Below are 21,054 nucleotides of genomic sequence, written 5' to 3'. Positions count from 1 at the left end.
CAATAACATCATACCATACTCTGAGTCTTCTAAAATTTCTATCTAGTATTGCTTTGATTCCCTTTTAATTAGTACATTTAAAACTCTGTTCAGTTCCTTTTAATGCATTGGTAAAATATTCCATTAGTTTTTTTTGTGAGTTCTTAGCTGAGTAAAGCTCATTGTGTGCTTCAGCTTTGACTGCTCTTGAATTTATGGTTGAGAAAACCACTTTTTGAAGATAATGCCTGTAGAAGTACCAGGTCTTAAAGCATTCATCATGTAAGCAGGTCAAATTTTTCCTCACCTTGACCTCAACAAGAACATCTTTGAGTTCATTTTATACTTATCATTAGTAAGGTGAGAAGTGAGGTCTAGAAGCCAAAGATGGAATCAAAGGGCTCTTCTAATACCATGAAGCATCTTCTGATGTTCCAAGAACTCATACCACCTACCAGTAGGTAACTGATAGGTTTTAACTAGTATTGTTTGTCTTATGTTTGTGAAATGTACCTCACATCTCGCTTTTAGTTAGATAAGAATTAATTAGGAAATAAATACCTTACATTAAACAGAGACCTACCTTTTGTTTTCATGCCTGAACTAGAGCAGTAAGACAAAATTAAATAATACATCATGACTATTCTTCCCAAGACGGGTGTGCATAGCTATTTTTCCACTAGGCTATTTCAGTAAATTGAAGACAGGAAGACCAGTATGTAGACAATGTAGGTGAACTGCTTTGCCTGGCTGAAGCAGAGGAGGGGAGCTGGGAGGCAGACAGCTATTGCAACTCACCATTTTATTGTCCCTAAGGGGTTCTGAGGATCCTAGAATAAGAAATCATTAGCCTTTAGATAATAATGATATCTTAGCAATGATACTGCAATTTTGGGAGCCTCTTCCAAATTTACTTATTGCCTATTCACAATCAATCTCAACAAACCAAAACCAAAAGTTCTTCCTTCAAATTCATGATTTCTTTACTGTGTTATCAGACCATAGAAAATTTTCTATTGGATGGAGACTGATTTCCTTCTTCCTACCAAAGGACCACTTGATACCAGCAGTCAAAAAAACTGAAACCAGGTCTTCCCTGGTGGCTCAATGGTAAAGAATCCATCTGCCATTGCAGCAGACACGGGTTCAATCCCTGGTGCAGGAGGACCCCATATGCTACCTGTGGAGCAACTAAGTCCATTCACCACAACTACTGAGCCCATGCTTGAGGGCCTGGGAGCTACAACTACTGAGCCTGTGTGCTGCAAAGCCTGCTCTCCCAGCGTCCCTGCTCCGCAGCAAGAGAAGCCACCACAACGAGAGGCCCGCATACCGCAACCAAAAGTAGCCTCCACTCGCTACAACTAGAGAAAAGCCTACACAGCAACCAAGACCCAGCACAGCCAAAAATAAATAAATAAGATTATATTCAAAAAAGAAAAGTGAAACCATGACAACATGCCCTTACTTGTAGTTTATTACTATTTTTATGTGTTACGGTTTTAAATTGCCTCTGAAAATGGTATATGCCTATAATTTAAACTAAGCAAGGAATAAAAATATGAGACAGGGCAAAGGATTTCTTATCATAATTATCTGTATGTCTGAGGGTAACACTGAGGATTAAAAAGAAAAGGCACTGGAATTAAAAATGATATCCTTCACATAGGATACAGCTGCTCCTGACCCCTGAGTTCCCTTCCGTGCCTGGTGATGGATTCTGCCCAGCAACCTGCACGCACAGGTCATCATCACCTGGGTGACCAACTGAAGGAGCAAGCAAGATGGCTGCGGGAAGGCAGGCATGATGCTTCATGGAATACGGGAAGGGTCAAAGGCTTATAGTCTGACCGATATTCTCCCTCCTGCTCAGTGACACTTCACCTAAAAAAACTGGCCTTGCTCTCAGAACGTGCTTTTAAAATGTCAGTCTTCAAAAGATCATGAGGAACAGTAAGGGGTGGGATAAAAGTGCAGTCCTGTTTTCCACAGGCTGCTCATGAGTTTTGAGTAAAATGCACAACTCAACATTGGGGTGAACGTTTTTGATCTCATACTGGCTCTATGTAGTTCTCACCCTTGTTTACTCAATTCTTTCTTCTACTCTTCTCTCATGCCACTTCACCATATTTTGGACCCTTAAAACACCTATCTGAAATACATTCCAGGAAAGGGCAAGATAAAAAATAAATAATATTACAGTGAGTCTCTGAAAGAGAAAATTATGTACACGATGCACAGCAAAAACACATTAAAGGAACAGGAAATATCAGATTAGCCATTTAAACAATTCAAGTAACTTTCATGGGGACTAAAGGTGAACACACATTTTAGAAGATAAATATTCTTTGACAAAAGCATTTTGTGTTAGTACTCTGAATCTATGAATAAAAGATCCAGAGGACCACAGGGGAAGGGGAAGATCAAAAAGAATGTAGTACTAGACAAAAATGAGACAAATAGTTCCCTCTGGTATCTCCATAAATTATACAGGAAGCATGACTTCTGGTTAAGCCCATCCCACAACAAGTGTTTCTATCATAAAAGCAGAAATCAGAATAGAAAGGTTTTCTAACATTTCAGCTGGCATTTGAAAGAAAGAAAGAAACTGAGACGAAAATAGTAAAATGACTAAACACAACACCAAACTCTCTTTCCTAAGTATTCTGCCATAATGTTAGTCAGCTAGTTAGTTAAGTCGCTCAGTCGTGTCCGACTCTCTGCGACCCCGTGGACTGTAGCCCACCACGTTCCTCAGTCCATGGGATTCTCCAGGCAAGAATACTGGACTGGGTTGCCATTTCCTTCTCCAGGGGATCTTCCCGACTCAGGGATCAAACCCAGGTCTCCCGCATTGCAGGCGGACGCTTTAACCTCTGAGCCACCAGGAAAGCCCATAAAATGACTAAACACAACACCAAACTCTCTTTCCTAAGTATTCTGCCATAATGTAGGATGCTATTAATATTTAGGCAAAGGGTCAAGCCTCAGAATAGATGAGCTGCTGTGAATTATTTGTGTTGAGGTCTACAAAATGTTACTGTCTCCCTCATTTGTGTTCTTTCAAATTCTTCCAAAGGCAAAGAAACAGAAAGGGAAAAGATTTTTCAAAATTTAAGATTCAAAAAAAGGCACACACAAATAAACTCTTTTAGAAAAACGTAAGACATTTCAAATTTTACATTTCAAAATAAAGCTGGCACTGGTATGGAACAGAGGAAGGGTCCTGTTTTTACTCCTTGCTCTACAGGAGGTAGAGCACATAGTTAATGTGGACTAAGGTGTAGAGACTTGTAGTAAGAGATCTACTGGCTGGCATCCCAAACCCTTAAAATTCCTCATTATAAAGCCTATAATTTCATTTTGAATATTATTTAGGATATAAAATACTTTGAAAAGCCTATACAAAAATTCACTTAAAAGTAACTTTAAGATATCATAAACCTAAATGTCTTATTAAACATGTACTGACCATTCTATTTATCCTGTTCTGGCATTCAAAAGAAAATGATATATTCACATAAATTCTTTGATCTCATGTACAGACATCATCAAATTTAGCATGTGTCTAAAGAATGATACTCACTTTCTAGCCACTGATTACCCAGAAGATTTTAATTAATTTTTTTTTTAACCAGTAAAGTTTCTTAAATGTCTGAGGAAACTTTTATTTTCATTAAGAGTGTAAAAATACATAATATAACAGCATTTTCAGCCCTAAATTCATGGACAAGCACCATAAATAGCTGTTGAGTCCTGAAGGAGGAAGAAATTCACATGTGGGGTAGAGTACAGGCCCTGCATCATCAATAACTGCCCAGGAAGCCAAATGGACACATAAGGATACAATCAACATCTGGCAGAGCATATCCCTCATAGCACAGTTGGTAAAGAATCTGCCTGCAATGCAGGAGACCCCTGTTCGATTTCCTGGGTTGGGAATATCAGCTGGAGAAGGGATAGGCTACCCACTCCAGTATTCTTGGGCTTCCCTTGTGGCTCAGCTGGTAAAGAATCTGCCCACAATGCAGGAGACCTGGGTTCGATCCCTGGGTTGGGAAGATCCCCTGGAGAAGATACCCACTCCAGTATTCTGGTCTGGAGAATTCCATGAACTATATAGTCCATGGGGTCGCAAAGAGGCGGACACAACTGAGTGACTTTCATTCATGCTAGGTTTCTAGGTAGTAAGACTTAGGAGCCTAGAAAAGTGGTTCTAGAATGCTTTAAACTTCCCTGAAAGCTCTCACGGATCCCTAATTTGTCCCACATTCCCTTACATAATTACCCTGTTTCCTTCTCTTATTATCCCCCAACATAAGTGTGCAGGGTTTCCAAACTACTGAATGGGGGAATAAAATAGGGGAAAAAAAAGCCTGTTAGAAGGGATGAGAAGGAATGACTATAATGACAATGGAAAGTAAAGTCCTTTCAAACCAGAATTCTTGACATATAATGGGTGAGCCAAAAACACTGCTCAGGCACCCTCCATGGCAAATGGACAAGTGGCTGGACATGACTGTTGAATTCCTAGTTTTAATATCCAGCATTCTTCTTTTAAGAAATATGAATTAAAAGAGGAAAGTGAAAGAGGAAGCAGTTGGTCTGTTTTATCTTTCTTTCTCCTCTTTGCTCCCTCTCCCATTCACTGCCACAATGAGCCAATGTGACTGATGGAAAACACATTACAGAGTATGGTGGGACATACTGTGCTGATGCGTAACCTAATTTAATTTAAATAAGTATTCTTCATTTAAACTATTAAAGAAAGCATCCATCACTCAGATTTTGAGAAATATGACCATTCTAGCTTTATAAAAATGAAAAAAGTTTTAACCATAATTTTAGTCAATGTGCCACAACGGAGACCCAGTGCAGTCAAATAAATAAATATTTTTAAAAAAGAAAAGAAAATTAAGAGTTGGATTACTAAACATTTAAGCTTTTTGTTATACAACATTTAAAACACATATATACATGTATATATAAAAGAAAACAGTATAATGAAGCCTCTACAGATTCATCACCCAGCTTCAACAAATAAAAGGGAACATGTGATCAACACTTTTCACCTATTCCCTTACCCACTATTTTCTCTGCATTACTAGGTTACTTTGAACCAAGTCTCAGATATCTTATTACTTTAGATGTATCTTTAAATATAGACTTTTTATAAGATTTCTCTTTGATGTGAACCATTTTCCAGAAAGTCTTTATTCAAACAATATTGCTTCTGTCTTATGTTTTGGTTTTCTGGCCATGAGACACGTGGGACCTTAGCACCATGATCAGGGATCAAACTCATACCCCCTGCCTTGGAAGGTGAAATCTTAAGCATTGGACCACCAGAGAAGTCCTTAAATACAGAGACTTTAAAAAAGATCATAACCACAATAACATTATCATACCTAAAAAATAACCAGTAAAATTCTTCACATCAACAAATATCTAGTCAATGTATTCAAAGTCCCTGTTTGAATTAAAAAAAAAACAGTTGTTTGAACCAACACCAAATCAAGGTCTACACATTGTATTTGGTTGCTATGTCTCTAAAAATCTTTCATGCAAAATTTCGCCCTCTTTCTTACTTTTTCTTTTTTTCCTGTTTCAACTGATTTCATTTGCTCTGCAAAATTCCTGACAGACTGGATCTAACTAACACACCAGCACAGTGTCACTTACTCTGTTTCTCTGTCTCCAATTTCCTATGAATTGGTACTTAAATCCAGATAACTGAGAAATCTGAGGGCAAGAATATGTCATAGGTAATGGTATGCACTTCTCATTGCCTCTCATCAGAAGGCCAAGAGTTCTGTGTTCTGCTTTGTAAAACATAAAATCAATGAGCTCAGGTGCTGTCAGCCATCCATTTATTGTCAAGTTTCTCATCAATTTTCAGTTAATGATTTTAGCCAGTCACTGATGATCATTGATGAAGATACGTTATTTTGTTAGTGGCTGCAAAAAAAACTCACCCAAGATTTTAACTTTTAGACTTTAATGTACTTCTCTAGTCAATAGTAGTGTCTACCTTTGTATTTATGTTCATAAGGAATACAAAAATGCTTTACTTACTACTTCTAAATAAGTCTTTACTGAAAAGTATTTTGCTAATGCTGCTCAGGAAATAGATATAAATCTGTATTTTGTACTTCCAAAACACCAGTTCTTAGATGATGGTTGATAATTTTGCTTGACTTTTCTCTGTGGCTCAATTAGCCTCCTTATTGATAATGTAACTAAAGCTGGGTATAGATCAACCTTTAACTGATGTATTCTGAAGCAGAAACAACAGATCATAAGATCCTAGCATAACTGGCTGCTATTTTTCTTTGAAAAAAAAAAAAAATAAAAGGCTAGAAGAAATAAACATACATGCACACCCTAAAGACATTCTTCCCTGGCCTCTAGCAATCCAATAATGCAAAACAATGCTGTATCTAAACTATCTGAAAGTGGTTAAAATGTGTAATTGTTTAATGTAAAATTTTTTTAGCTATGAAAATCTGTAGCCCACAGGCCTTCTTTCTCTTCGGTTTCAGAGTGGTTTTCTCCCTAGTTAATTGGAGAGTAACACAACAGCAGAGCAGAGAAATCTATGCAAGAAACAGATTAGATTGATTTGTTATTAAATAGATTGTGAGGCCTCAGGGAGGAGAGCTCTAATAACAATTTAGTCACTGCAAAGTCTGGCAAACCTGTCAGTTGTTTCTCCCAGCCCTTGGCAGACATGCCATGTTCATTTTTATGGCAAGATGATTAATTGCTGAAAATGCACTAATGAATGGCTCTCACTTTTAGGCGGATAATCACATTTCCAATTGCCTTTTCTATACATCATTGGCTACAGTGTATACAGTAGTTCTCTGAAGGACTAAGGAAACATCACATGACACACATCAGTCTTTCTCTGCTGTGTCTTTAACCTGCCAAATGGTAATAAGAATGTGAACTTAAATACCAACCTTCCTTTAGCTCATCATGGAGAGTAAAAGGATTAGATGAAAGCATGGTAAACTGCCCCCCTCCCCGCCAAATGAATTGCAGAGAGTACATTAGTGGCAACTTTTCTCAAGATTGTTTTACAGAATCTTTGAAATAATATCTACATGACTTCTTGTAACATGCCTATGACCAACCAAGAATAGAAATTAGCAGCCAATCCAAAATTTCTGTGAAGGAGAGACAAAACAGTGGTAGTAACTAATTCTTGACAGCATGGTGGAGAAACAAAGAGAATAACATTATCTTTAAGAGAAAATATCTTAATGTTAAAAAATCAGGCTAACATTATTATAATTGTATGTTATTACAATAATCATAAAAACCAAAGCAAACAAAAACAAACTAAAACAGAAACCCTTGAACAATAAGCAGATAATGAGTACAAAACATTAACTAGCAAAAATGTTTACTATATCATAGGTGCTCAATGGCTGCTGTTCTCTTTCCTCTAATATAATTACAAGGAAGTAATTTCACCTAAAGATATGAGAATCAAAAACACCAAAGTAAGGCCTCCCTGGAAAGAGACAGGGCAATGTGATCTGATCAACACAGCACTCTTCAAAAATTAAAAATAATATAACATAGGCATACATTTCATGCTTCTAAGCTGCTTTCTCATATGGCTAATTAATTACACACAATGGTCCCTCCTAGTAGAGTGGAAATTCCAGGCTTCTGTATTTTGTATCTCTGTGATAAAGCCAAGGTATACTATTTATTGAATGAATTTACAGAAGACATCATAAACATTTGCAGAAAAAAACAAATGCAATCACTAAAGGAAATATAGAAGCAGAAAGGAATGTCAGTATCATCTGTTTGGGTAGATTTGGAGAATTTGGGATCCATTTTTATATATCACATATAGAGGATGGTTTCTCCTACATACTTGTCATAACACTAAAAATTTATATTCTAAAAATAGATTAATAAGGTATTCTTTGTGTTGTGGTGTACCAAGGCCTATACTATTTTAGATGTATATCCTAGAGTTATTCCAGCTCAATAAGACTAATGATAGAAACGAAAAGAATAAACCAAATTCCTCATTAGAAAAATAGGCAAAGGATATGAATAGAAGGGGAAATGCAAATATATCAAAAGGATGTGAAAAGATACTTAACCCTACCAGCCATCAAGAAAATGCAAAGTAAAATGAGAAAACATTAGACTGGGCATGTCTACTATCAAATGTTGGCTAAAAAAGAAAAAAAAAAAGAGAGAGAAAGAGAGGGAACCTGGAACTTTTTCACATACTGCTCGAGAGGGTGCAATTGTTGTGGTAACCTGAGAAAGCAATTTAGCAAGATCTAGAAAAATGGAAAACATGCATTCATTATGTACCAAGTATTCTACTTCTTCTTTTTTTTTTTTTCTTTTCTCAGCTGGAAGTTTTATTTCTTTTTTTTTTTGCAATTTTTTCTTTCTTTCTTTTTTTTTTATTAGTTGGAGGCTAATTACTTCACAACATTTCAGTGGGTTTTGATAAGAATCAGCCATAGATTTACATGTATTCCCCATCCCGATCCCCTCTCCCACCTCCCTCTCCACCCGATTCCTCCGGGTCTTCCCAGTGCACCAGGCCCGAGCACTTGTCTCATGCATCCCACCTGGGCTGGTGATCTGTTTCACCATAGATAGTATACATGCTGTTCTTTTGAAACATCCCACCCTCACCTTCTCCTACAGAGTTCAAAAGTCTGTTCTGTATTTCTGTGTCTCTTTTTCTGTTTTGCATATAGGGTTATCGTTACCATCTTTCTAAATTCCATATATATGTGTTAGTATGTTGTAATGTTCTTTATCTTTCTGGCTTACTTCACTCTGTATAATGGGCTCCAGTTTCATCCATCTCATTAGGACTGATTCAAATGAATTCTTTTTGACAGCTGAGTAATATTCCATGGTGTATATGTACCACAGCTTCCTTATCCATTCATCTGCTGATGGGCATCTAGGTTGCTTCCATGTCCTGGCTATTATAAACAGTGCTGCGATGAACATTGGGGTGCATGTGTCTCTTTCAGATCTGGTTTCCTCAGTGTGTATGCCCAGAAGTGGGATTGCTGGGTCATATGGCAGTTCTATTTCCAGTTTTTTAAGAAATCTCTACACTGTTTTCCATAGTGGCTGTACTAGTTTGCATTCCCACAAGTATTCTACTTCTAATGATGCCTTTTCTAGAACCTCATATATGTAAAACATGAGATATGTCTCCAAATGTTCACTACTGCATTACTGAAAATACTTAAAGGTGTAACATAAATGTTCTTCAATAGGGGAATGGAGAGTTTAATATCCTGTGACATAAATAAATAACAGCAGTTAAATAAACTAGATCTACACATATCAATATGAATAGATCTCAAACACCGAGTAATCAAGATGAATGACATACAGAGTATATCATGTGTATGTCACCAAAAAGCACACAAAACACAGGCCACGGACGTATATGATGAATATATATTATACAAAAGTACACAGAGTAAGACTGTATCTTAGTTAATACCTACTGGGAAGGGAGAATGGGACAAAGAGGTCTTGAATTTTATGTTTAGTATATTTTTTATATAAAAAGCCACAATGATGAATTAGCAATGCTTTTCAATTCTGGAATGTACCTGAACTTTTGTTATATCATTCTCTGTAATTTTTAGTATTTTTCACATCTCTCAAGGTAAAGATTAAAAAATGCAAAATAAGTAATAAGAAAATATAGAATTAAAGTGATTATTATATTAATTCCTAAAAGGCAGTAAATCTTTCCAAAAAGCATCCTGATATACACTATATGGCTATTTAAATAACTTTATAATTAATCAATATATACACATGGTTTTAAAAAAACCTAATGACTAAGAGTGGGGGCTAGTAATATAATTCTTGTATTGATTCAATAATTCATCACTGTTACCTATTTTAGGAATTGTAATTATAGAAATGAACTATGAAAAATTACAGAAAATGAAATGATGTTATTTTAATGAAATTAGTTCTTTAATATATAATTAAATAATGGCATGGTACCTATATTTTAGATGCATGGGCTTCTGAATTTCAAAAAGTATTTTCCTCTTCATTAATTAGGAAAGTTGATACACCTGGGCTGCTTCTGTATTTAACCAAATGTATTAAAAGTCTTAATCTGAAACTTTGATGCCAACTATAAACTTGATCTCTTTTTGTGGCTCCTTCTAACCATATCACCAACTTAACATTTTAAAATGCTCAGTTTAAGCAGTAACTAATTCATTTTGAAATATTTATTCACTATGATTACAGCATTTTGTTGTTTAATGTTTCAGGTCCATAAAAGATTCTAATATTTATGATACTATTACTTGGCTTAAAATCCCAATTCTATATGGCCACGTTTCTTAGATTAAAATAGGTTATCTTAAGGGAATAGTGGTTGAAGTACCTTGAGCTCATGCCCTACATGCTACGCTAAGTCACTTCAGTTGTGTCTGACTCTGTGACCCTATGGACAGCAGCCTACCAGGCTCCTCTGTCCACGGGATTCTCTAGGCAAGAATACTGGAGTGGGTTGCCATTTCCTTCTCCACATTCCCTACATAAGACTTAGTTTATGGAGTTTAATTCAAATGTAGAGAGATAGTTGCCACTTGGATCAGTATATTCCAGATGAAACTGGCTTGTGATCGCAATGGCATTGTGAAGTATCAATTAAAACGCCTCTTGAAAGAACTGTGCTTGAGTAATTTGCTCCAGGAAAGGACTTATATAGAGCTGTAGTCAGCCACAATCTCATTTGTATCTTTCAGATGCGTTACTTTTACTGTGTTAACACAGGAGAGTTGAATCATAAACATACACTGTTACTAAATTTGTTCAGAAGAGCATCCATTTATTAAATATTCACTATAGCAATCCCAAAGAGGGTTTCTGATAATTACATTCAAATATCAAATAGTTTACTCTTCATTTAGTCAGAATTTTAAGTCTACATAGACAGCTTTTATTTGTTTGACTGTTAAGAGTCACCAGTGACCAAACACAAGGCGAAGAAAGGAAATACGGTGAACTATTTGCTGATTGATGAACGTCAGAGAACTCCCAAACAGCTTACATACTATACACATAAAACTAACTCAGCTAACTCAGCAACATACAACGGTTTACCCTAACAGAACAAAGGAGAGAGAAAAGCAGACAAGTCCTTTGGAGGGAGTAGAAGAGGCTCAGATAGAGCCTTAGATAGAGAGGCTCAGAGGGGAATCTTGACTACTCTCTGTATCTCTCCCTGATGCCAAAGTAAGAATGCCTGGACCAGAACCCTTAGGATGTTCTCCTCCTAAAACCTGAGACATAGCATTATTCTCAGTTGCTAAAAAGCCTGGAAACAATAAAAAAAAAAAAAACAACCCATTAGGTGATAAAAGAATAAACAAAATGTAGTCTATCCATGCTGTTGTTCAGTCACTAAGTCGTGTCTGACTCTTTGCAACCTCAAGGACAGCATGTCAGGCTTCCCTGTCTTTCACTATCTCCCTGAGTTTGCTCAAACTCATGTCCATTGAGTTGATGATGCCATCCAACCATATCATTCCTCTGTCACCCGCTTCTCCTCTTGCCCTCAATCTTTTCCAGCATAAGATTCTTTCCCAAAGAGTTGGCTCTTTGCATCAGGTGGGCAAAGTACTGGAACTTCAGCTTCAGCATCAGTCCTTCCAATGAATAATCAGGACTGATTTCCTTTAGGATTGATTGGCTTGCTCTCCTTACTGTCCAAGGGACTCTCAAGAGTCTTCTCCAGCATCACAGTTCAAAAGCATCAATTCTGCAGTGCTTAGCCTTCTTTACAGTCCAACTCTCACATCCAGCCTCAACTACTGGAAAAATCATAGCTTTGACTATATGGACCTTTGTTGGCAAAGCGATGTCTCTGCTTTTAAACACACTGTCCAGGTTTGTCATAGCTTTTCTATCAAGGGGCAAGCATCTTTTAATTTTGTGGCTGTAGTCATCATCCACAGTGATTTTGGAACCCAAGAAAATAAAATCTGTCACTGTTTCCATTTTTTCTCCATCTGTTTGCCATGAAGTGATGGGAACTGAATATTCATTGGAAGGACTGATGCTGAAGATGAAACTCCAATCGGACACAACAGAGCGACTGAACTAAACTGAACTGATGGGACCTGATGCCATGATTTTGGTTTTTGAATGTTGAGTTTTAAGCCAGCTTTTTCACTCTCCTCTTTCACCTTCATCAGGAGGCTCTTAGGTTCCTCTTCACTTTCTGCCAATAAAGAGGTATCATCTGTTATTTGTATATCTGAGGCTGTTGATATCTCTCTTGGCAATCTTGATTCTAGCTTGTGAGTCATCCAGCCCAGCATTTTGCATGATATACTCTGTATAGAAGTTAAAAAAGCAAGGTGACACATACAGCTTTAACGTACTCTTTTCCCAATTTTGAACCAGTTTGTTTTCCTATGTCAGGTTCTAACTGCTGCTTCTTGACCTGTATATAGGTTTCTCAGAAAGACAGGTAATGTGATCTGGTATTCCCATTTCTTAAAGCATTTTCCAGTTTGTTGTGATTCATATAGTCAAAGGCTTTAGTATAGTCAATAAAGCAGAAGTTGATGTTTCTTTTTGGAATTTCCTTGCTTTTTCTATGATCCATCAGATGTTGGCAAGTTGATCTCTGGTTCCTCTGCCTTTTCTAAATCCAGCTTGTAATCCATATATGTACATATGGTATATCCATATAGTGAAATATTATTTGGAGATAAAAAGGGATAAAGAACTGATATTTAAAACATGGATGAATCTTGAAATTACCATGGTAAGTGAAAGAAGCCAGTTACAAAAGGCTATTTATCATATGATGTCACATATAGGAAACATCCAGAATAGGCAAACCCATAGAGACAGAAAATAGATTATTGGTTCCTAGGGGTAGGGGGAAGGAAGAATAGGGAAGGAGTGTTAATGAGTGTGTGTGTGTAAGTTGCTCAGTCACATCTGATTCTTTGGGATCCCATGGACTGTAGCCTGCCAGGCTTCTGTCCATAGGCTTCGCCAGGCAAGAATCCCAGAGTGGGTTGCCATTCCCTTCTCCAGGGGATCTTCCCAACCCAGGGATCGAACCTGTATGTCCCACATTGCAGGCATATTCTTTACCATTGAGTCACCAGGGGAGTGTGCTAATGGGTAGCAGGTTCCTTTTCAGAATGGTGAAAATGTTCTTAAATTAGACAGTGGTGATGACTGCACAGCTCTGTGAATATACTAAAAATTACTGAAGGTGTTCATACACTTAAAAGTATCAAGTTTATGATATGTGAAATATATCTCAATAAAATTACTATTACAAAAATCCAGGTTTTGGCTGGTAAGAGTACTGAAGGTCAAAGGGACAAAATTTTATCAAGCATCTTCCTCAAGTGGTACGTTAAATAAGTAATAAGCTGTCAAAGCATAAGCATTCAGTCTTTTCAAAGACTTTCCATTTGAGGAAGTATATTTCACAATGACTTAAAAATATTTGCTGAAGAAAAGACCTGACCCAAGAAAGAGCCTTTTCTGCGACTGTCAGCCCTAAGGCATTTTTAGAATTTTTAATAGTATCAATAGAAGCCTGATGGGCACTAGCAGATGATCCTATAAAGTATTTAAAAAAAAAAAAAAGCCTGAATGGCAGTGGGGAATCAAATCTTGTCATTAAAAAATAACAGAGTCCTTTTCTTAAATGGTGATAAGAAGACTATTTGTCAAGATTGTATGACCTTTCTGAAACCATAAAGAATTCTACTCTAGCAAAGCTTTAACTAACTCAAAAGGGAGAGAGAATCTTAGGATGAGAGGGAAGTTTTTTAATTTCAATAATGCCACCCATTTCCCCCCTCATTCAGTTGATAGATATGGACAGGAGTTTTTTCAGGGTCTAGAGTACTTCCCAACACCAATGGCAGTCAGTTAAAGGACAGAGAATGCAAAGGAGCCAACTGCATCCAACTGGCATAAACAAATTTTAAAACAATGTGCAAAAAAAAAATAAATAAAATCAAAGCAACAATTTTAAACTAAGCTTTAATTTTAAAAGTTGTCATTAGTATTTTCCACAATTAATAAAATATGCACTTTTTAACTAAGTCTTTTTGACTTCAGTATAAATGAAAATTTAGTGCTTCATCTTAAGAAGCAGGCAAGTTATGATTTACTTTAGAAAATATGTGGAACCAACATGTCCCAAAGAAATAAACTTTCTCCTTTATCAAGAAGTAAATGAGAAGTGAAATTTCCATTTCTGGGCATTGCTAAGATTCTAAGCCTGATATTAGAAATAGTTTTGTAATTGTGTACTATAAAATCTCAGGGATAATTTCTTGAATTGTGAGATCATATTTATATTTACTGACTTTTCATTTTGAACTATACTTTCTTCTCCTTCCACAGTTTTGTTACCCAGCAAGCCGACAACTAGTATAATTTCTCTGCTTGGATGAAACATGCAATACAGACCATAACTTAACACTGGAAGGCTGGATGTACCTTGCAGTAGTTCCCCTGGCCAAGTCCTCTACTCACTGAGTGCAGCTTGCCATGGGAAGGCTGTAGTCATCTCTAACCACTGCTAAATTAGCATCCTTTGGGTGCAGCTCCAAGCACTTGTCTCCCTGAGAACTCCTCAGGCTGGTGGGAGCCACTGAAACTCAGAAGTGGCATATCAAAGTGGGGCTCTGGCAACAAGACACAAAGTTAGCTGGAGGGAACTATCTTAAACTTAATTTTTCTTGAAGAGAATGAAATGCAGGAAATTTTTAGAAGTGGATGCCTAACTTTTGGAGGGTTAACATTTTATATATTGATCATGATATGATGGTGGTTATACAATTAAACGATAAATTGCCAAAACCCATAAAACCATATGCTACCAAGGGTAAATTTTACTGTAAGTTAATTACACACTTCAGTAAACTTGATCTAAAATAAAGTGGTTATCTCTGAATGGTAGAATTTAGAATTTTTCTCTTTATATTTTCTTGAACTTTACAAATTGGCTAAGTAACTCCACAGTCAGTTAAAAAGAATGGAGCTTTGGACACCCTTGTCCCCTTCTATGCCCTTGGAAGTATATGTAGGCAGAGTAAGTCTAAGTTCCCTTGCTAAACCGGCTGAGGTGAGAAAAACACCCCACTGATGATACTGCAAAGAGAAAAAGAATAAATCCTACATTCATGAAAATTTGGATTTGCAGGTTGTTGCTCAGCCCATGGGAAGCAGGAATTTTAAAGGGCATTATTTTCCTGTGAGGTGCTTGTGCTATGAGATTCTCCTGAGATGAGCTGTACATACCTTAGCATTCCCTGAGGACCATTTCTGTTGCTAAGGCATGAGCATCATGCACCCGCACAGTGATCTGCAACATGGACCTCTTACACCTTGGAACCCAAGGCCACCCATGACTCTAAGAGGCTCTGCAAACAGAACATCACCATGGCAGGCTGCCTGTGTGGAAGACCTGAAATTGACCCCTCCATCTACATATGCTGAATATCATTCCCCAACCAAACTGGAGTGACAGGATTGATCTCTTGGAGAATTACTTTAGCTGAGCATTACTTTAGCTAAGTTGCTTCCCTATCCATTCATACACTCTTTAGTGACCAAAGGGAGAACCCTATGAGCCTGATACTGTATTGTAACTCAGACAGAAAATACTAGGCATGCTGCCTGCCTCATTATGCAGAGGTCTAATAGTGACACACAAGAGAATACTCTCAAGTCTCAGCCCCAGGAACAGTAAATCCTCCTGAGTAACCTGGTTTGTGTTTATCTTCCAGACACTCTAAATCATATAATTCATTGATGTTTCTTTCTTTAGCCTGGCAACCAGGACAGAGTCAAAGTGGCTCTCTACTTTGAGCCAGTGCATGGTATACTAATAAGACACATTTTGTATACTATTTTAACCTTTCCTTCATCTTATTTTCCTAATTTTTATCTTTGCCCTAATTCCCTCATCCACTGTTGGTTTTTGAACTTTCCAAATGTGTCAAATACATAGAGAGGTAAAATATTTAGTAGTACATAGATTACTACATTGTACTCACTACAAATGCAGAAATAAACAGATTCCACAGCCTACTTTCTATAAGGTGAAATGTTGGATACGTAGATAACTGTAGTATATGCAAAACAAATGTGGAAAATTGGTATCTTCTCTATTAACTGATTCCAAGGCCCACTTTAAATGAGGAAAAAAATTAAATATATAAATAACTATATTATACTCAGTATAAATGCAGAAAAGGTATAATTTGCTTACTATTCATAGCCTATCATTAATCAGGTGAAATATTAAAATAGATAACTGTTAAATACACAGGTAACTATAGCATACTTGGTGCAAAGGCAGAAAGTCTCCAACTTCTCTATTAACTAACCCCATATCTCCCCTTCAAGATTTCTCAATTTGCAGTGATTATTTTTGGTCTGAAATATCATCTTCAGATACAGTCACCATTAATTCTGGATTAAGGATGATTGTATATTGATATTGCTGATGTTACTACTAGTGTTACTAATGTTTTTTTGTAGTAAATAAAACAAATGAAAAATCATATTGGAAATGGGAATTTTTATTATTACCTTGTTTAGAAGACTACTACTTCCAAACAGTCATTAATAGAAAACCTAGCAATCATCGATAATCATTAATAGTTTTCTAATGTTCTCAGCAAGGCAGATTGCAAGAGAACTGCCAAAGGCAACTGTCTATCTCACTTTTTAGGACACTTCCTAAATAACCACATGCAAAGGTCCAGTTTCCCTACTATAAAATGGAGACACCTCATGGCAGGGTCAAAAATTCATCTTTGGTACTACAAGTGTGAAGAAACCAAATCGCTGGTCTTTCTAGCCATGTGGGAGAGGGCTCCACAGTATATTATTTAATACAATATTAGAGTCATTTATTCAATAGGCAGGGCTTCCCTCATAGCTCACTTGGTAAAGAATCCACCTGCAATGCAGGAGACCCCGGTTTGATTCCTGGGTGAGGAAGATCCGCTGGAGAAGGGATAGGCTACCCACTCCAGTATTCTTGGACTTCCCTTGTCGCTCAGCTGGTAAAGAATCCGCCTGCAATGCAGGAGACCTGGGTTTGATCCCTGGGTTGGGAAGATCCCCTGGAGGAGGGAATGGCAACCCACTCCAGTGTTCTGGCCTGGAGAACTGCATGGACTATAGCCCATAGGGTTGCAAAAGGTCGGACACGACTGAGCGACTTTTACTCACTCACTCACTCACTCATTTGATAGGCCCCCATGCCACTGCCTCCTTCTTCTTCACATGATGAAGCCAATATGGCAAGAACTTCGGACAACTGAAAAAGTAAATTGAAGTATGCTTTTTGTTACCCTGGTAGATCATATCTGGACTTGGAAAAATAAAATCTTACAGATCACCTTACAAACTCTGACACAGGATCTAAATCAAACAACGTAAAGACAACTGGTTTTCAAATCCTCCGTCCTGTTGAAATCCTCCATCCTCCTCACTTCTAAGTAAGAAGGACCTGAATCCTGAAAGGAAGTTTCCTGGCTGGAAGCAGTGCAAATCAGAAACGGCTGACAGGAAAGAGGGTTTGGGTCTGAGAGCTATTTTATCTTTAGATTCCAGTTCTGAGACTGTTGGTGGGGACTGGCAGACAAAAGGGGGCTCTCTCAAGTGATACAGTAAAAGCCTATCTCCCTTCACGGACACTATTTTCTAAATGGCTCGTGCCAGTGTTAAACCTGGGAAAAGTAATTGTGTCAATAGTCTTTCTAAAGGTCCACCAAAAACCACAATGAAAGGTGTGAAGAAGGCAGATGTGAGAAGGGGTGAATATCAAGTAAGTGACCAACAGTAAAGCATGCTTACCTGAGGAACTTAAACCAAACTGAGCTTCATTAAACAACATTATTCATTCAATGAGCACTTAGCAGGGTGTCAGGGCTGTGGGGGTGGGGCTGGGGTGGGCCTTACCACCTCATAGGAGGCTAATACATGCACAGAGGAACAGTATAAGAGTTTCGATGAAGAGGTGACTTCCCTGGAGAAATACAGGAAAGGTTGTTAAGAGTTGGTTAGCACTTAGTTGGGGACATCAAGAATACATAAGAATACAACTGAGATGGGACCAGGACAATCAAAGTGGATCATTTATCATTCCAAGCAGAATTCACAGAATAAAGAAACCGACTTTCTTCTCAACCCCTGTTCCATAACAGATTCCTGTCCTGCTGCCTGGCCTCTCTCCATTCTGACCTCACCCTACACTATCAGAACAACCACCTCCAACTACAACAACGTGTTTCAACATGTCTACTTTACAGACCTAATGGAAGGTGACACTCATCTATCTTCACGGGTTCCCAGTTCTCCAGAATCAAAGGCCAGCTTTACTCTTCCAACTCAAAAGCCACGAGGTGCTTTCAGGACACATCCTAGACACTACCATGCCTCTTGGGCCTCCAATACTGCAGTGTGACACACACTTCTGTGCATACTTTCCCTCTGTCGTGGGTCAGCCAGACTCCCACTTCTGCAGGACCCACTCACCCACCCCACATTCTCCGGCTGAGCTCCAGTGCCGAGCCAGGCACCAAGCTGGGCACTGAGAATCAGACACCAAGCCCCAAATCCTAACATGATTCTACCAGCCAGTTTCTAACGAACTTGTGGAATAACCTAATTCAAACTATAACCCTATATTTAAAACTTTTAGTACAGAAAAGTATCTAATCACCATGTATGTACCAATAATTCCCTTGTTTAACTGATATTAATGTTTTTGTTATGTTTATTTCAGATGGCAATCTTAAATAAAATGTTACAGATTTGGTTAAAGCTGAATTCCTAATTGTTCCCTCCTTCCCTTCCTCCCTAGAGGTACCACTATCTTAAATTGGTATCATCCTGAAATATTTTTTATACTTCCACTAGAGATGCACTGATGTATAAACAATATCAAACACTATTTAAATTCAGTACCATATATATTTTTAAATGTTCATAAGGATTACCTCATATCTATTCTTTTGCAACTTGTAGTTTTCACTCAAAAGACTGCTTTGCAAAGATATCCCTGTTGACACATGTAGTTATTTCATTTTAATGGCTCTTGAGTTTACTTATTCACAGTTTATTTCCCATATCTATCTTGATTCTCAGCTTTTACTTTTGCAAAAGTTACAATAAGCATTTGTATTTGTCTTCCTGTGCATACCTGTCAGACTTTCTCCTATGACATTAAGTTCTCAGTTTTAAGTCCTACTCTCTGGCCTACTGATTCTTCTCATGGATGAGTTATTTTTGACTTGAGTTTTTAATAATCTGATTGTGAGCCAGCAAATTTGGAAAACTCAGCAGTGGCCACAGGACTGGAAAAGGTCAGTTTTCATTCTATTCCCAAAGAAAGGTAATGCCAAAGAATGCTCAAACTACCACACAATTGCACTCATCTCACACGCTAGTAGAGTGATGCTTAAAATTCTCCAATCCAGGCTTCAGCAATACATGAACCATGAACTTCCAGATGTTCAAGCTGGTTTTCAAAAAGGCAGAGGAACCAGAGATCAAATTGCCAACATCTGCTGGATCATCAAAAAAGCAACAGAGTTCCAGAAAAACATCTATTTCTGATTTATTGACTATGCCAAAGCCTTTGACTGTGTGGATCACAACAAACTGTGGAAAATTCTGAAAGAGATGGGAATACCAGACCACCTGACCTGCCTCTTGAGAAATCTGTATGCAGGTCAGGAAGCAACAGTTAGAACTGGACATGGAACAACAGACTGTTTCCACATAGGAAAAGGAGTACGTCAAGGCTGTATATTATCACCCTGCTTATTTAACTTATATGCAGAGTACATCATGAGAAACACTGGGCTGGAAGAAGCACAAGCTGGAATCAAGATTGCCGGAAGAAATATCAATAACCTCCAATATGCAGATGACACCACCCTTATTCCAGAAAGTGAAGAACTAAAGAGCCTCTTGATAAAGGTGAAAGAGGAGAGTGAAAAAGTTGGCTTAAAGGTCAACATTCAGAAACCCAAGATCATGGCATCCAGTCCTATCACTTCATGACAAATAGATGGGGAAAGAGTGGAAACAGTGGCTGACTTTATTTTTCTGGGCTCCAAAATCACTGCAGATGGTGACTGAAGCTATGAAACTAAAAGATGCTTACTCCTTGGAAGGAAAGTTATGACCAACCTAGATAGCATATTAAAAAGCAGAGACATTACTTTGCCAACAAAGGTCTGTCCAGTCAAGGCTATGGTTTTTCCAGTGGTCATGTATGGATGTGAGACTTGGACTATAAAGAAAGCTGAGTGTGGAAGAATTGATGCTTTTGAACTATGGTATTGCAGAAGACTCTTGAGCGTCCCTTGGACTGCAAGGAGATCCAGGCAGTCCATCCTAAAGGAGATCAGTCCTGGGTGTTCATTGGAAGGACTGGTGTTGAAGCTGAAACTCCAATACTTGGGCCATCTGATGTGAAGAACTGACTCATTGGAAAAGACCCTGATGCTGGGAAAGACTGAGGGCAGGAAGAGAAGGGGACAACAGAGGATGAGTTGGTTGGATGGCATCACAAACACAATGGACATAGGTTTGGGTGGACTCTGGGAGCTGGTGATGGACAGGGAGGCCTGGCGTTTTGCAGTTTATGGGGTCACAAAGAGTCGGACATGACTGAGCCACTGAACTGAACTGAACTGAGCTCATCTTTGGTGATATTAGTTTCTCAGCTGGAGATTCTTGAAGAATGCATACGATTACATTTGTACTCTAAATTCACATGGGGTACAAGCCTGGGTTTGTCCAAGAGTGCATTTGAGGGCCATGGCTTATATTTCCAAGTTCAAGCGTACCGCCGTGAGCACACAAGGCCTCACTCTTTGGTCCCTAAAGGAGGATTAAACCAAGACTAGTGCATTGTTGGGGGCTTGACTCTGCCCAGGCCTCCTGCACTGGCAATACTAGTGACCCTGGCTTCTGGTTCTGTATTTCTAGAACCTGAGGATTTTGTTT

At 38.0% G+C, this 21,054-nt stretch overlaps 1 protein-coding gene across 18 annotated transcripts in view; it reads right to left on the bottom strand.

Moving 5' to 3' along the window:
* The window catches only part of PKP4 (plakophilin 4), a 246,108-nt gene that overhangs the window by 93,093 nt on the left and 131,961 nt on the right, over positions 1 to 21,054 (bottom strand). For 2 of the 18 annotated variants that reach the window (XM_043487431.1, XM_043487433.1), the window contains one exon: positions 17,275 to 17,350. The exons of the other annotated variants lie outside the window; for them this stretch is intronic. The gene's annotated coding sequence lies outside the window, so the exon portion shown is untranslated. The remainder of the gene's footprint in view (positions 1 to 17,274; positions 17,351 to 21,054) is intronic. 18 annotated transcript variants of the gene reach the window in all.

The sequence above is a fragment of the Cervus canadensis genome, chromosome 15 (genome assembly GCF_019320065.1).
Source record: "Cervus canadensis isolate Bull #8, Minnesota chromosome 15, ASM1932006v1, whole genome shotgun sequence".
NCBI lineage: Eukaryota > Metazoa > Chordata > Mammalia > Artiodactyla > Cervidae > Cervus > Cervus canadensis.
Note: the sequence above shows the minus strand (reverse complement) of the source record. Positions and strands in the feature narration are given on the sequence as shown.